At 39.9% G+C, this 18,190-nt stretch overlaps 1 protein-coding gene and 1 non-coding gene across 2 annotated transcripts in view; one reads left to right on the forward strand and one right to left on the reverse strand.

Annotated features, from left to right (window-relative positions):
• LOC124161372 overlaps window positions 1–18,190 on the forward strand; it is a 495,044-nt gene that overhangs the window by 437,757 nt on the left and 39,097 nt on the right. The window lies entirely within an intron of this gene.
• Window positions 18,031–18,104, reverse strand: Trnan-guu. Its single transcript has one exon. It is a non-coding gene; the product is annotated as a tRNA-Asn (tRNA).

The raw sequence follows: 18,190 nt of genomic DNA on the forward strand, positions 1-18,190 counted from the left end.
TGCACTCGTGGAACGAGAATTGAAGAGGTCAAGTGATGCCGTGCCTTTTGATGTGACCGGTATGATGTCACGTCTCGGTATCGTGATGCTCTCTGACGTCAGAAGTGCGTTTGAAACCGAACACATTTACGGTGTTTCCTCCAGCGCCGAGCTCATTACCGCCGCGTGGCATTCTGGATGTAGAACATGAGGTTATGATGTTCACGGGAGATATTTCCCAAGTGACCAGGAACCTCGGGCAATTTGGTAGCACATTCAAAACGGGTCTCCCTTCCAGTGACCGTAATTGGTTTAAGATAACTCATACCTCCCTTTTGATCGCTTTTGTTTTGTTTTTTTATGGTGACTAATTACTCGTTAAAAATACTAAGTTCTTGAGGTAGACTCTGAATTAAATATTTTCAGAGTATGTAGAATACAATATTCAAATTTTTCCTGTTTCTGTTACATAAAAAATGTACCTGAAAAAACCCTGAAGAAATAATTTTATAGTTTGATATGCTATAAATGTTGACCATTTATTACTCTACGCAGTGTATATCTTAAGGAATTTGCAATACCTCAGAAGGTGGTAGGAGGTAGAATTTTAAGCATTTTTTTCCCATAAACATGGGGTCTCAACTCCTGAGTTACTGCGCTATGGCAACGTAAAAATTATCTTTGATGCACTTTGCAGTTACCATGAAAACGGTTTTTCTCGGGTAACCAGAATTTCCGACATTTTATTCAATACTCTGGATTTTAAGGATATAAAATGATTCAGGTTGAACGAAAATGTGCGATTACAATCGTCTGAAACATATTATCTCAAAAAGGGTGAGATTGCGCAATAGTATTGTTGATACTCGCTCAAATCTCTCGTTTGATCAAGCTCCGAGATTTATTGTTTCTTAGGTATAAGGTCGTCGTTTTTTCTTCGAAAATAGCTCAAAAAATAGATGTTGGATAAAAAACTGGTCTCTTACAAAAATGATATATAATAATCAAAGTATTTTGATCAATATTGAAAAATATTTTTTTAAATGTAGGTCTTTTCATTTTTCAATCTAGCACAATCCGCGGTAAAAATCTTTTTGATAATGTCATCGGCTAAAATTTGATAATGATGGTAACGTATTTTTTTATATTTCCAAAGTTCGTTCAAATTTTTCTCCGGGGATTTGTGAAAGCAATCATGTTTCCGTGAAACGCTAAGCGAATCTCTGTTTCATCATTCTGTGCAAATGGCTCCGATGATACATCGTCCCATTCAGGGAATGATTTTCATCGGAAACTGCCTCTTTATTTGATTTCATTCCCCCTCACAATGTGTGTCACCCACTCGTGAGCTACAACCGCAAACAACCAAATGCTCTTTGCCCTCCCGTTATTATTTTTTTGTGGCTTTGAAATGCCACGGGGTTAAGTAAATCGGTGATGACCTCTTGACTTCGTGGAGAAATGTATTCGGGCGTGATTACGGTAAGAGAAATCGCTTTTGCGATCCTCAGTTGAAAGAAAATCGATCGTGAATTGTTCCACTTTCGCCTTGAAACGAATTTTCTATCGTCCTATCTTAACCGGGCGTTTTCGATCCAGGGGCGGATGCAGCATCAAATGGGGGAGGGGGTCATAAGCTGGGTCCGGGGAGTATGGAATACCCCAAAGAGGGGCGCAATGGCAAATAGGGACGTTTAAACGGTAGGGAGTGCTACAGGGAAAAAACATTGTTAATAACAATCAAACAGGCATGATAGGGAGTATGGGGAGTTAGATATACTTACTCTCAGGGATGCCGACTTACAAAAAATATTGGGGGGGGGCAAACCACGGATCTTGCCCCGGGAAATTTTACAAGCAGTGAGTTCTAAGTTTTTTTTGCATTTTAGAAGAGTCATATGATCAACATGAGAACCCTGATAACTCGAATCCCGATATCTGGACACCCTGGGGAAAATCGACAAGCCTGACACATTTTTTCCTCACACCCATAACGAATTTTTGAGGGGGCTCAGGCCCCACGGAGTCGGCGCCACTGCTTACTCTTTGATACAGATGATAAAACACTTGATTTATTTTATCAAGCGTTCTTGCTGAATTTTATCGAACATCTCGACATTGCAAACTTTGGTCAATATACGAAAGAATTTGGTAAAAAAGGCTGCATACATTAGATACGCTTCAGAGTTAGGTAACTTTCACCGAAGTAACTTTTAATTTTACGAAAGTGCTTGCTTGTTTGGTAGCAATTATCAAACTCTATAGTCTGGTCTGATCGAATTGACTAATCATTTTGCGAAATCTATCGAACGGGTTGTCGTTTCTGTTTTTATCGAACTGCTGTGGCCATTTTGATAGTATTTATCACACTGAATTTATCAAACTGGGTTGATATTTTTACCGAAATATTCAGTGTTCCGTGTGAACCCAAAATTTCGGTAAATTTCATCAAAAAGCGACACTAAACTTTTTTTTCTTCAATGTTAGCTCTATGTTAAATACAAGTAAAACTTATCTCACGCATGGGACTTGTAACATTGCATTTTCATATACACTCCCATTACTCCTATACAAGGACGCAAGAACTGCTAAATTAATACAAATTAAATTATTGAATTGGGGGGGAATGTCATGAACGAATCCTCGTGATCCCCCCTAAATTCGCCCCTGCATTTCGATCCCAGTTTTCATTTTAATCCCTTTTTTTTTCTTCTTTTTCTTCTTTCCTCGACACTTCAGCCGAAATACGAAATTTTTTCCTCAGGATTTACTCCGTGGTAAAGTTTTCAATTTAAGATGAAATTAAATTCGATAACGGTTTACTTAGTGTACATATACAATACATATGTACAGGGTATTTAGGGAGTCTTTGAGCTTAATTAAACGAGAGCTTTGAGCGAGTATTAACAATACGATTGCGCAATCTCACCCATTTTGAGATTAATCGTTTCAGACAATTATAATCACCATTTCGTCCACCCTTTATTATTTAATGTCATCAAATTCCGGAGTATTGAATAAAGTGTCGAAAAGGCTGGATACCGAAGAAAAACTGTTTCCATGGTAACTTCAAAGTGCATCCAAAAAATGTTTGCGTTGTCATAGCTAAGTAGGTAAGGAGTAATGATCCCTTGTTTATGGGCAAAAACTGCTTACAATTCTCTTAACTACCACCTGATAAAGAATTTCAGATCCTCTTCCCTCCTGAAAAATCCTATATGTTGAGTAATATGTGCAAATTTCAATGTTCTGTCGTTACATTTTAAACGAATAATTCGTCTTCTTTCTTCTTCCTTGGCACTACAGCCCGGTATGGGCTTTGGCCTCCCTCAAGACGCCTGTCAATCCTCTCCTGTTCTGCACTTTCTCCCACCATCTGACAATCCTCATAGCCTTTATGTCTTCTTCCACATCCTGCATCCATCTTTTCCTCGGTCTTCCTCTTTTTCTCTTTCCATCCATATTTCCACGTAGAATCTTCCTAGGCATCCTTTCTTCACCCATTCTTTTTACATGACCTAGCCAAGCTAGCCGTTGGGTCTTCACAAATCTCACTATGCCTTCGCCTCGGATAATATTTTCTATTTCCTTGTTTGTTCTTATCCTCCAAGTCTGTCACGGGACCATATAACTTTCGCAAAACCTTCCGTTCAAATATTCGCAGAGCTTGCTCGTTTCCAGCGGAGATATTCCACGTTTCTGCTCCATGTGTCACGACCGGTCTGATAAGTGTCTTATAGATCTTGAATTTCATCTCCATAGATAGAAGAGTTGACTTCAGGAGCTTAATAATAGCAAAGTAAGCTCTATTTCCAGCCATCATCCTCTTGTTGATCTCTTCTGTCATTGAGTTCTAACTGTTTAAATTAGTACCGAGGTAGCTGAAATATTTTACATTTTCAAAGTTGTACTGCCCAAATGTAACGTTTTGAGTCTATTCTCTGTCTTCCGTGGTCGACATTTCAATCCCACTTCTGCATAATTTTCTCGAATCTTTCTTCGACGGCTCTCGATTGGTGTATCTGACCTCCAGTTAGTGATCTTTTATTTGGTGGATATGCGATAACCATGTAAGTAATTCCTTTGATTGCATCGCACCAAATCTTATTGAATTTTTGTTTTCGCTTTTGTTATCGTTTGTTACAAAGTTTTGCAATGCATACAAGTGTTTGGGGAATGAAAGCATATTTTCAAATTAGTGCTTTTTCAAACAGCTTGCAATGACCGCGTTTCCTTATCCTTTTTCCTATCGCGTGTTGACGTCATTCACAGGATTGATTTGTTATTGAGTCGCTTAAAAAATTAGTTTGGTGAAATTTCCTGTCTTTTGTCATGACTCTAATGCTTTTACATTCCAATAATCACTGTATAAGTAAACCGCTATAATAGTATAAACCTATGTTTACCTAGTATAACTGTAATCATGGTTTATTCCCATGCCAACCACCATTGTCGCATTCGATTCCAAAATTTTCTGATTTTTTATGTAACTTAGCGTGGAATGTAAAAATATTTTAGTTGTCCTTTTAGAGCCGTAGTAAAATGCCAGAGTATAATTCAAAATCTTGCATAAAATGGTATTTTGTACTTCGTTTCATAGTTGAACGTACTTAAAATCGTTCTCGCTCATTTAAATTATTTGTGAGGATTCTCGAAGAAATGTTGGTTTACCTCAGAAACTGGCTTCGGTTCTTTTTATTGTGCAATGGTACCTGTTGATCCACAACTATGACCTATACCTATTAAAGTATGCGCGCTGACGTGGTGATACCCTAGCTAAACTTGATTTCGACGTCCATAAATTGCAACTTTCTACTTGGTATTATCATCTTGCTAGTAGCGTTGCGAGAATAGGTATTCAAAGATGATCAGCCGTATTTATGGAGTGATGGCATAGTAGCGAAGGAATTGCCCATTCACTGGATTGTTTACTGTTCCCTCTTCCCTCGTAAGATTAACGATCATGCGTAGTTATTTGTCAGCCACGTGTATATCAAATCGTTAATGTCATTAAGAATGCTGCAGCTCTTCTCGGTTTTCATCCTCATCCGCGTCCCCTTCGGAGAAACACTTGTTTTCCCAGCTATCAAAGGAGGTGTTCTATGTTTCAACTGATGGTTTTACTTGCGCCGTTACTTGTTCATCTCTTTGAGTAACATGAATTTCATGAAGAGACGCGAGTAATTTTTTACGCAAAAGGAGGCCGATACCGATCAAAGTGCCTCGAAAGGAAAGGAAGTTGCGTAGAATGTGATGGCTTACGCTGGCTTACGGGGAAGTTATAAATTGATAATACCTGCGCATGTAAATTGAAATTATATTTACTCCTAATCATCAACATCTGTCAACAATCTTAGGACGCAGCTCTCCTACCCGGTAGCCTATTTATAGTGACGTATTTCTTCTCTTTTACATATTTTATAACCCGTCCTATGTAACTTATTGGTGGCCGCGCCTTTTCCTTCTACCCTTCCACCTGTCCTCCTATTATTTTCATCAGGTCATCATGCTTTACAATGTGTCCAACTTAGTTGTCCCGTCTGCTCCTAATATCATTTTAGAATCTGAGGTAGTATGTTGCGGAATTATGAATTCTACTGTAACAATATTTTCGTAAAAAAAACTGCACTTATTGTATTTTAATGCTGGTTTTAATCTACTGAGGTGGATCTAAAACCGTGTGTCACGAATAGTGTTAGCAAGGCTGCGAAACGAAATGTCTAGGTACCGAAAACATAAAAATGTCAAGGTGCACACTTACTTTCTCTCGAGAAGTTTCACGTATCATAAAATTTATACTTCATCATTTAAAGAAAATGATTTTAGCTGGGATAATTTTTTCGCTAGGTGAAACATTAGAGATGAACGGTTGTGAAGGGTTTTCTGTTAATACGCAAATATTTCTGGAAGTTGCCTTGGTATAAAATGGCTTGGTATTATTGATCACCTTGGAAGTAGATGTCTTGGTTTAACTGGTGGCATACCTGACCGGCCGTCGTGAGATCCGGCTTCGAATCCAGGCTAAGGCAAATTGTATTGTATCATGGCGAATTTCATTCTTGGCGTACATAAATATTCTATCACTTGTAATAAAACCTCTGAGGAACATACTGATGAGAATTCGATTGTGGTAGCTGTCTTTTTAAGTGAATCGTATCTAAAAGTGTGCGTATGTAAAAGTCTAGAACTCGTATCTAAAAGTGTGCGTATGTAAAAGTCTAGAACTCTGTGTGAGCATTGGGGCAGAGTTCGTGGATCTTCGGCCGGTGCTTAGATCGTGCCGGGCTCCCCTCAATTCGTCTGGGGTGCATTATTCCAAAGAGGCGTCGGAACGGGTGGCTCGTAGGATTTTTGAGCACTGTAGGTATTTTTTAGACTAGAGGGTAGGTCATCTAGCGGGGTTATCAAAGATTTAATTGAACGTAGCCTCCGAGGAAATCCGCAATGCGAAATATACAAGAAAGTAAGCTTAGAAGCGTTAACGCCGGACAATAGCGTCATTATTCCCAAAACGCGTGCTCCAGAGAAAGAAAAAATATCAAATATTATTAGTACTGCCAATAAAATTCTCCCGCTGAGTATACAAAAGCCTAGAAAAGAACCAACCGAAACTCTAACTACAATATATGACATTAACCTTGTTGTAGTTAATTGCCGTAGCGTAAAAAACAAGCGCGCCGAAATCGAGCATATTTTTCAGGACGCAGACGTAGTCATGGGGACAGAGAGCTGGCTTACGGAAGATATATGCGACAGCGAAGTTTTTCCTCCAGAATATAAAATTTACAGATGCGATCGACGCAATAGAACAGGTGGCGGAGTTTTTATTGCAGTTAAATCCCATTTACAAAGCGCCGCCCACGAAATAATTGACAACGAAATTGAAAGCGTATGGTGTACAATTAAACAACGAAACAAAAGGAGTATTCATGTTTGCTCTTTTTATAGACCGCCGAACTCCGAAGTCGATATTATGTACCTTCTAGAAAATCAAATATCCGCATTTACTCAGAGAGACAGTAAAGGTGTAATAGTAATCGGGGGAGATTTTAATCTTCCATCCATAAACTGGGATACTTACACTGTAAAACCGAATTCAAGGAATAAAGAAATCGGCGAGGTATTACTCAACATACTTGCAAATCACTCTCTCGCCCAAGTAGTTGACAAACCTACGAGAGGAAACAAGCTATTAGACCTTTTAGCAGTAAGCGATCCTAAGTTGATAAAACAAGTCGATATTATTGACGGTATAAGCGACCACAGAGTAATCTTTGCAACGTTAAAAGTTGATGTGGTGGCAGCCGTAAAACCAAAACGCAATATTTACCTATTCGATAAATGTAACTTCACTAAATTTGGCGAGATGCTTAATGACTCCTACAAAAAATTCGTTGTTACATCAAAGGACCAAAGCACAGATGTAATATGGACACGTTTCTTAGAAATTCTGCGCCAAGGAATCAACGAACATATTCCGCAAAAACTGAAATGTGATAATAAGGAACCTCGCTGGTACAACAACGATGTCAGAAGAGAACTTAGGAAACAGAGAAAACTATACAACTTGTACAGAAAGTCCATCACGTCTCGTAATAAATCGAAGGAACTTGAAGCTAAAGAAAGCTACGCTGCTCAACGCTCAATAACCAAGAAATCAATGCGAACTGCAATGCGAAAGTTTAAGAAAAAAGTACTTGGTGAATTACTCGAAGAAAATCCGAAATACTTTTGGTCGTACGCGAAAGAGCTTCAGGGAAAGCATTCAACCGTAGATTCGTTATTTGATAAAGATGGTAAACTTGTCACCGAAAATATTGACAAAGCTAACACTTTAAATGCCCACTTCGAAAGTGTATACACTACTGGCGATACTCAATTCAATTTAGACATCCCATATACTGAGGATTTGATGGAAGAAATATCTATAAAACGTGATGGGATAACTAAACAACTACAATCGATTAAGAATAGTAAATCTCCGGGTCCGGAGGGAATACCCGCGCGTGCCCTCAAAGAGTTAGCTCCACAGATCGCGCCTTACTTAGAGATCATATTCAAGAAGTCACTCTCCGAAGGGAAGTTACCGCCCGACTGGAAAATTGCAAGTGTTACACCCATTTTCAAAAAGGGAAACAGAAATGACCCAGGCAACTACCGTCCAATTTCCCTAACATCAATTATAGGCAAGATACTTGAACATATCGTTGTTAGTAATATCATGACTTTCTTGGACAGACGTAACTTCCTCCATGACTGTCAGCACGGATTCCGAAAAAATAGATCCTGCGAAACACAGCTCGCGCTCTTTCTTCACGGCGTTATAAAATCTGGTGAATCGAAAAGACAAGTTGACGCACTATTTCTAGATTTTAAGAAAGCTTTCGACACTGTACCTCACAACAAACTTTTATACAAATTACAGTCATGCGGATTAAACGAAACAGTTGTAAACTGGATACGCGACTTCCTCAGAGATCGTAAACAAAAAGTAGTTCTTGACGGAATTAGCTCTGATGTTGTAAAAGTTACATCAGGTGTTCCACAAGGTAGCGTAATCGGCCCCCTGTTGTTCATTATATACATTAACGATCTTTGCTCCCGCATTAGCAGTAAAATACGTTTATTTGCTGACGACGCTGTCATCTATCGCGAAATTAGTGATCACTCTGACTATGGAAATCTATCATCGGACTTAAACAACGTTCATTTGTGGAGTCAAGAGTGGGGACTCGAACTTAATCTGAGCAAATGCATGGCGGTACATTTTTTGTGGAATTCGTCCAACACTAACAATGTTTATGCAGTAGATGGCATTAACATATAGGCAACAGACGAAGTGAAGTACCTGGGAGTTACGATAACCTCGAACCTCACGTGGGGAACTCATATAAAGAATATTTGCGGTATAGCCCTGAAGAAATTAGGATTCGTCAAGCGTATTGTGGGAAGATTTTCGGATGAGAAAGTAAAAGAAAGGTGCTACTTCGCTCTCGTCCGACCGCACCTTGAATATGCAGCGAGTGTATGGGATCCAGTGCAGAAAGACTTAATCCGCGAGCTGAATAAGATACAAAGGAAGGCTGCGCGTTTCGTCAAAAACCGCTACGGGCGTACAGACAGTGTTACCCAGATGTTAAGCGAATTAGGCTGGGAGCCGTTGGAGACTCGGAGGCTGCGCGCTAGGCTTAGATTGCTTGAACAATTAAGAATGGATATATTTAAGAGCGACACAGAGAACATAATCTTAGAGCCACACTATATTTCCAGGTCCGACAGAAGCGATAAATTAAGAGAGATTTTTAGCCGAACGGATAGATATAAGAATTCGTTTTTCCCCCGAACAATAAAGGACTTTAATAAACGCTTGTCCCAACCTCGTTAGAGCACTTTTTTTTTTTTTTAAATAGATGTAAACGGCTGGTGTCCTAACACCCCCTGCCACACGCCTTTTAGGCGGCTTGCGGGGTATTATGTAGATGTAGATGTAGAAAACGAAAAGCAAATTATCTTCGTAATTAAGAGTGTACTTTGATGGTTGATTGCTAACAGGCAAAGATACAAGTGTTTTTTTAGCACAGCAAGGCATAAATATAGCGCCGAAAATGAATATATAGGAGTTATTTCTGCGGTTTTGATGACCCCGATATGTGTGTCACAGGACCTTTTGTATCTTCCAATAACAAGATTAAAGCCCCGAACTCTTAGCTCAAATCTTTTTCTCTTTTTCTTCGGTAAATACGCCTGGTTTCGATATGCTGCTTTGGAACCCATATTACCTAATCAGTCGTCGCTTATCAGCGATTTGTTTACAATGCGGTCATTCAGCTTATTATTTTATCTCTAAGCGCGTGACTGACGTCGCATCTGTGAACAGTTCGTCGTTGGTCCTTTTCTTACGCAAAGGTAGCAATGGAGTTATTTATTTTGAGTGAATATTTGGTCTTCTTTTCGGTAACTAACCCTATTTCACAACTTATGGCTGCTGAACTTCGCCATCGAACTAGATTTTTCCTAGTTTTTATGTTATGATACATATTCGTTTCAGTCGCTAATTCCGGCCACTTTACGTGCAAATATTTTCTAACTCACCGAAACTTTAAACAATATCGTACTTTCACCGAATTTAAGCAATTATTTCCGTGACTTCCATCTGCCATGAATCGTGATAGTGGGTATAGCTGTTGTGAAGATATGCACTCAACTTCAAACGTATTTCTAACTTGATGGCTTTAAAGCTGGTCTTACACGTTGAAGTTGACTGCTATAACATTAGTAGACTATTCGCGCGTGTAGTCAGGGCTGCTAATATAGTAGTAAACGATTGAGGCCTTGATTCGGTCTATTAGCGAAATTAAGCCTGTACAACTATGAATGCAGAAAGAGTCGATGCCGGGAATGTCAATGTAGGAATCTCAAAATGGGTGATGTGTTCCATTTGTATTGTAGATACTCGCCGAAAGCTTTCGTTTAACTAAACTCAAAAGTTAATTGTTTCAGACAGTAATAAACGCACATTTTCGTCTCACCTAAATTATTTCATGTCCCTAAAAGCCATAGTATGAAATAAGACGTCGAAAAGTCGGGATACCCGAGAAAAACAGTTTTCATGGCAACTGCAAAGTGCATTAAATATTGTTGCGTTTCAATAACTCGGTTACTAAGGTGTTGCGACCCCTTATCTTAACCCTACAAACCACGATCACAGTAAATGATGCATTTTAGCAATAAATTGGCAACTATAAGGCATTTATAGAGATACTTGAAAATAGCATTTTAATTTTATAGCACTTTCAATTACAGTTTATAGCATTTTGTAGCATCTATTTTTTCTGTATTTTTATCATTTTGTTCAAGTAGTTGACGACAAAGTGTGACGAAAAACATTTATTTGAAAAAATACTGAATACTGGGGTTCAACAATTGTAAATTAAGGAATAAGGCATAAAGTAAATAATTAAAATTGATATTAAGTGCCTGAATATCATTTACGCAAGTTGAACGTCAACATTGAACAAGTTTCAAAACTCTCTTTCTTCAACCAGTTGCGTCTGTATTTCACAACTAGATTGTACTGGCTGAAAAAAAGGCATCATTGTAAAGTATGAGTGCATAAAATATATTACTTACGACGTTATGATACCTTTTTACCAATAAAATAACAATAGAAATAAGAAAATACCCAACAATGCCAATGCTTTGATAACGTGGTTTCCAATGTGCTTTGTATCCTCGGAGCTCTTCTTCCGAATTCGAACGGTAGTTGGCGTTCTACTTGTTTATATTCTCGAATAATGGTGTAATATATATGCGAAAATGAAAAGGATAGTGAAAATGACCACTGGACTTATACGTGAAAAATGATCGTGCGATTCAGTCTTAATGGAAATGGTGAAAGTTGTCTTTTTTTTTAACTTCACAAAGTAAGTAGTTCTAACAATCGAGTGGCTGCCATAGGAAACATGTCCTTTCCGTGAAGGATTCAGGTCAAGTGGGCTGTGATGTCATCGAAACAAAAGACGGTGTTGTGGGAGAGAAGTCCTTGACTGACGGAAGCAAGCGGTACAATGCCGTGGTGGTGATATTCCGGCCCGCGAGTGGGCGTCGGAGACTGAAGGGTTGAAAATGAATGGGATAGACTTGATGGGTGGTGAGGCTGCTTCGGCCAAGAAAAAGGTTGCAGCGATTATTCTTGACTGACCTCCACTTTTCCTCGCGTCATGTCGCTCCCACCGACGGATCTGCTTCGTGTCCACTCTCCTCCTCACATGGGAACTCCCTCAAGTGTCACCGCAACATCTCATTTAAATTTTGCTGGTAATTTTGATAGTAAATAATAATTGTAATATATATTGTATGATTTTAGGCACGATGTGGTGGAAGTTCTTAGTATAAGTAAAATTGGAAATTGCAGTATTTCCACTGAGTTTAATTTTTGATACTTGATAATGTTGTTTGTAGCAACGAAACGCGCAGTGTCAAAAATAAAACAGTGGAAATGTTGCAATGTCCAATGTATGTCTTTGGGGATCGGGTTGGTGTGGTGGCTAGTGTGTTGGCTTCCCACCCAGAGGGCTCTGTTTCAAATCCCGGCAGTGCAGTGGCAGAGAATTTTCAGTGTGCCCAATTCTTGCTCGAGTGTGGTGTGGAGGACATTTCAAGCGCAGCAGTCCGTCCGTCGGATGGGACGTTATTCCGTTGTCCCCTTGGCGCCTTTCGTTAAGAGCAGGCTAATGCCGACGTCGGGTTTCTCTCCACCCTACCTTCCATACCCATTCCCTAGTGGCGCAAATAACCTCAGCTTTCGGTCGCCTCCCCAAAATACCATACCATAGATGTCTTTATTCGGGCGAGGTTGAGACTAGTAAGTCCACTGTTCCACCTAACCCATCGATAGCGTCAATGCAAACGTATTTATAAACGGTAAATAAACATTTACAATACAAAAATATATAATATACGCTGTTAGTTAAATTTCAAACAAGATAAACAAGTACATGTGAAAATTTTGTGTAAGAAAAAATATTTCTGTTTGCGGGAAAAAACATGAGGATAAGGGAGTAGTATAAACTCAGTGCAGGGAAACGCCCACACAAGAAGGGGGGCGTGAAAAACCTGCGAAAATCTACGGAGTGAAAGCTAATGTCATGTTACATGCAAGATACAACATAATTAATGAGATGCATGGTATACACAAATTTCACACAGGCATAAAAGGATACGGATGAGGTGTAATTTTTGTTTTAGCAATGTACTTTTCGAGATATTAGCGACTGAAAATACAAGGAAAGCGCCTAAATCTATTCAATCCGAATCACAACAAAAATACCGTCAGTGCTCTACATACTAGCAAGGGAGTACAAGCGGCTATCGTTGTGTTGCGAGTTGCATATTTTTCTTAGCCGAATTCCTAGTATTACCCATCGCTAATCTCCATTGACGTCATGGCAATATTAGCAGTGCCGGAACGCACTTTCTTTAACCTTTTCTTGAAGCGAAATGTTACTCTGTGTTTTTTTATCACAAGTTATGGAAACATCATAAAAGATACACTGAGTTGTATATTCCACAAAAGTTTATTCGACCGACCCAGGTTTCGACATGTACACTATGTCATTTTCAAAGGTGGACAATGTGGACTAATTCTTGGAAGAGAGTGTTTCAGAAAACGGCCGATCAAGTACAGCAGTGAGAGAATGCGGCCAATCACAACGCATCAGCGATGAAATAGTGCTACATAGCGCGGTTAATGTACCGATATCGGCACTTCGACCTGAAGACGCCTGGTGTAATCCAGGCGAAACATTGCCACCCTACGACAAACAACGCGGCGAGAATCCGAAAGTTGGTGGGATCATCTAAGAAATAAGCCTTCTTTTACTTCGAGAACAAATGAGCGGTGCAAATGACCCTGGAATTTATACACCCCTAAAACGTAATTCTACTACTACCATTCACCACGTATTCCGCAGTAGTTAACGTCGGTGCAGTGGGGTTAATGGTCTGGATAAGCAAGCGGGAGATGAGCGCAGTGGAAACGGGGCATGTGCGAGTGGGAGGGCGGGCGGAAGACCCCCATCTCACGGATCGTGCTCTTTGATTCGATCGATACCCTCGGACGTATTCTGCAAGTCACCCGGACACCTGGACCCATCGCCTCTCCCTTCCCGTCATCCATCATCCCTTTGCGAGTGGGCTTTTGCCGCGTCTCGTGAATCGCGCGTCCAAGGATGACGAAACTTCAATCACGTCGACGGCCGCCCGACAAAAGGGTTAAAAAGTACGTATATTTGGGCCCTCAATATTGCCTGTTTTTGGACGACCGTGTGAGTTGACAAATCTTTGTGCGAAACGTAGGGTACTTGACCAAAATCGAGTATTTCTAAGATTTATGCAAGTGATCTGCACTCGCGTAAGACTTAGATTGCTTTCATGTACATCTACATAAATCCCTGCGAGCCTCAGGTTGGGTGTTTGGCGGGGGATGATCAATCCGCAGTATGCAATAGGATTCCCACATACACACTACACGGGCTAAAAAATGTTACGCATACTTTAAAACGCATAAACTTTAGGTATTTAGAAAATAATTTTCAGAGCGACCCTGAGAACATCATCTCCAATTGTCTCTATGTTTCTAGGTCCGGAAGAAGGAAAATAATAAGAGATAATTTCCTGAACGGAAAGGTATATGTTTAAAGTTTCTACAAATTAAGGCAGGTTTCCATGGAGTGCTTCGGAAGCATTCTGGCAGCCTCCCCTTCCTCCATGTAGTTCCCTCCTCAATTCACAATAACGCCTACTCCCTTTCATTCCGTCTAAAAATCCTATTCTCTTCCTTCTTCTCCTTCGTTTACCCAACACTCTTCCGTCTAAAACTGTTTTCAACATCCCCTCCCCGCTCAAAATCAGTACTCGCTCCATCCATACCTAATGTCTCCTTCGTATCTCATCTAGAAGCTGCTTCTCCCATTGTCTAGTATTTCGTCGCTCCTCCTCTCCGTCCGTTTCACCTCTTCTTCTCCACTTCCACATCTCGAACTCCTCCAGTTCGGAAAGGCATAGGAATTCGTTATTCTACTGAGTAACAGTAACGGGAACAGAAAAAAAACTCAAAAATGAAAGATAATTTATCTTTCATGTGTAATCAATGCGCATGCATAATCGTAATTTTATTTTATATTTTATGATGAAGCGAAGTTCTCTCTTTATAATTCTGCCGCAATATCGGATTCCCAAGCAGTGTGTTCTCTCATTTGCTCCCAAACGGTCTATATACGAAGAGACGCCAGGAATTTCTAATAGCGGTTATGTACGCAATATTGGTCGAAAACATTCACTTCCTCGGGGTATTCTTAAAATACCGATGGTGAATTATTTGTTTTCCAATATGGTACGCCTTGCTCATTTAAAACCCCTGTGGAGATCCAAATTTCATATTCGATATCTGCCGTAGTGATTAAGTTAAGACATAATGCTTAGATGCCTTCGGTACCTCAGTTATGTAATATTCTTGATGGCATTGTCTTAAATAATGATAAAAGGTAAGGGCGGACCTCCAAGTTAAGATGAGGGAAACACTCACATTATTTGAGGGGTGATTGAGTGTTGCTAAAGCTGAAGGATTACGGGTAGACATGAGAGGATTAGGAAAATAACAAGATTTTTTGACAAAATGAAGGATACAGAAAATTATAAATAAATATTACGTGGAGTTGGGGACAGGTGTGGTTTATGTTTAGGGCTAGTGTCTCTTTTCGTCAATTAACATACTCATTCGTTATATTATCCAAAATTATAATTTTCGTATAAAATCAATTATTCTCTTAGGCGGAATTTTTCATTGCTGCAACGAAAGAGAATTTCCTCTCACGATTGTATTTTATGTTAATAATTAGAAAACTTTTAGTTATATTTGGGGATCCGGGGACCTTTTTTTATTCTCTCCAGCTGTATAACATGGGCTGAGTGTCGTTGGATCTTTTCTTTTTATTTAATAATTTAACATTTCACATGATTTTATTTTTTAGGTGCAATAAAAATTGAAGTGAATCGGCGAATCCTCTCAATGACAGAGCCCGAAATAAAAGTAGAGGGAGAGTGGAGGTGGCTTGGAGGGAGGTGTGTGTGAGAGAGTATTTTTCTGTTTATTTTGAGGCTATACAATTATCCCGATCGGTTTTCATTCCGTTCGATAGATTCCGATCGGTTCCAACGCCATCGCACTTTGTTGTTTTTGAAAATCTTCTCTCTGATTTCGATTGCGTTGCAAACCATTTGGAATAGACTGTTCGGTTTGAAAACCGATCGGAATAATTCCGAACAGTGTCGGGCAAACTTCTATGAGAATTCTAGACTGGAATTATCACACATAACTGCCGACTGGGGCTTCCAATTTTTTTTTAGTACTCCTGGAGTACATATTTCACGCTTTTAGATTTTTAAATGACGATATCTACTTTTCGCGATTAAATGAAAAGTGAAACTTTTCAAGCGCGCGAAGCCGCGACGGTTACAAATAACAAGCTTGTAAGTATGAATGCTGGGAAAAGCCCGTGTAACGTCATTCTGGTTCCGGCTGCCGCCGTGTGAGGTTACCTTGGTGCGAGGATATGCCACTACGATGCAGGCTGCTAGCAGGTAGCAGAGTGACCAGCTGGCTGGTAACGCTTGGCTTAAATAAGGATTATAAATACCCTATAAAACGAAGGAAACTTTCCTACCTTAGCCAGTTTCAATAAGTGATTATCAAGACATGTTTCCCTGAGCTCTGTGCCTCTTGCATGCAATGGTAATCTAAGACGGTGTAAAACTCCTATCTACTCGTTTAGAATCTAGGTCCTTGTGACGTCATGTGAAGTGGCATCGCATTGGCGCCAATCTAGCCTTTTTCAAATGAACTTAAAATTGACCATTTACATTCGTCTAAGCTGGGATTTCTAAAACAAAATAATTTGTATTTTATGAATACAGTAATGGTGGGTAACGAATCGCAAGCAATGCCTTTCGTTTTATTTGATGAAGGAAACTACCCTATTATGAACTGATAAGGGATCCAAAACTCGCGTTGAAGCTTCGCATGAGTAGTGTGCAGTTGGCTGCCACTGTTTGCATGCGCACATGAAGCTGAAGGGGGATTGTCTTAGCGGAGACATGTTCCGTTGGCATCTTTCTTTTCTCCTCGTGGCTTCTCCCTTTCCACTTCTCTTAGGCGAGCGTGTCTCCGTAGCCTGTCTCCCCTCTCGTGGAGGAGGTATGCGTGCGGTGGCTTGTGGTTACCGAGTCGGAGGATGGGGGTGGGGGGCGAGGAGGAAATGGGCTGCTCCTGTTGTTGGGTGTATGTAGATCGCGGGGGAGGCGTACATAGTGCAGTGGTGCCAAAGCTTGTGTGATGGGGGCCGTGCATAATATTGATAATAATACTTGAAATTTTCTGCGACCTATGTGTCAAAAGTTATGTGTTACGGCGTGTATAAAAAATAAGAAAGTACGTGTAAGTTTATTTTTCATACTCTATATCAACCGGCAAGGGTGAAGAATTGGTTAAAAAGCATAATTTGTTTGAAATTTATAAATTATATAGGTATTCAGAATGGTACATTTACAGAATACCCTGCGAGCCACTTCTAGGGTGTTAGGCAGGAGGGTGATTAATCACTAACATGCAGCATGCAATTGGATTCTCACATGCACACCGCACGGTTCAAGAAGCGTTATGCATACCAACAAATTGTGCTACCACATGCTGTTAGAAATAATAATAAAATTCAGAAAGATACATAAAGGTGTACGTAAGTTAGTAGGCCACACCACAAGTCATCAAATCTATTTGTGAGTTCTAACGCTGCCGTTATAATCTCTTACTGATCGTGGAAAAAAAGAATCTGTCTGTTCTACAGTCTATCTCTCCTATCTTTTTTATATGATCTGATCTTCCGTAGCATGTTGGCGTCCGTAAGATGTGACTATGATATGGTGGCCGTGCTGCAGTGGATTTTTTTCTATTTTCACGGCAGCGTGAGATAAGTGATTGCGCGGTAAGAATACTCCGGAAGAATCATTTACCGTAGTACACTGAATAATCTGCCGATAGCACTCACTTCGTTCAGTACAAAAATCAAACGATACCAATTGAATTACCTGAAAATTTAATTCAAAACCGGACTTCTCAGCGGGCGCATAATACTTCGCCCGCCGAGAAGTCCAGAATATGGAAATAATAGCGATAAATGAACTCCAGTAAGTACTAGGCTAGTAATTACCAATTTTGCCTGCCGTTTGTTATTTAAGGATCGTTTTTCGGTGATATCTAACCTTCACTGGATAGAAAATTTAGGGCGTTGGTGGGGCACTTTATAAAGATAGCATGGAGTCTTGTCATGTAAAACGAGAATCACAGTTCAAGACGAGAATTTCCACAGTTAATGTACAGCAACAGAGATTCGTGTGCAGTAAATTCTATCAAATATTAAAAAATAACATTGACTATTGCAACTGCGTTCAATTGCCCTAAAAGAACTAAGAGGAAACGAAGGGTACAAGAAAAAAGAACGCCCCCGGGTGGGCTCGAACCACCAACCTTTCGGTTAACAGCCGAACGCGCTAGCCGATTGCGCCACGGAGGCGTTGCAAACTGATGGCTTCCATTTATGTAAGGATTCTTTTTTTCGCTGGTATATAACCATGTAAACTTTTGTGCGTGGTCATTTTC

This window comes from Ischnura elegans, chromosome 6, assembly GCF_921293095.1.
Source record: "Ischnura elegans chromosome 6, ioIscEleg1.1, whole genome shotgun sequence".
Taxonomy (NCBI): domain Eukaryota; kingdom Metazoa; phylum Arthropoda; class Insecta; order Odonata; family Coenagrionidae; genus Ischnura; species Ischnura elegans.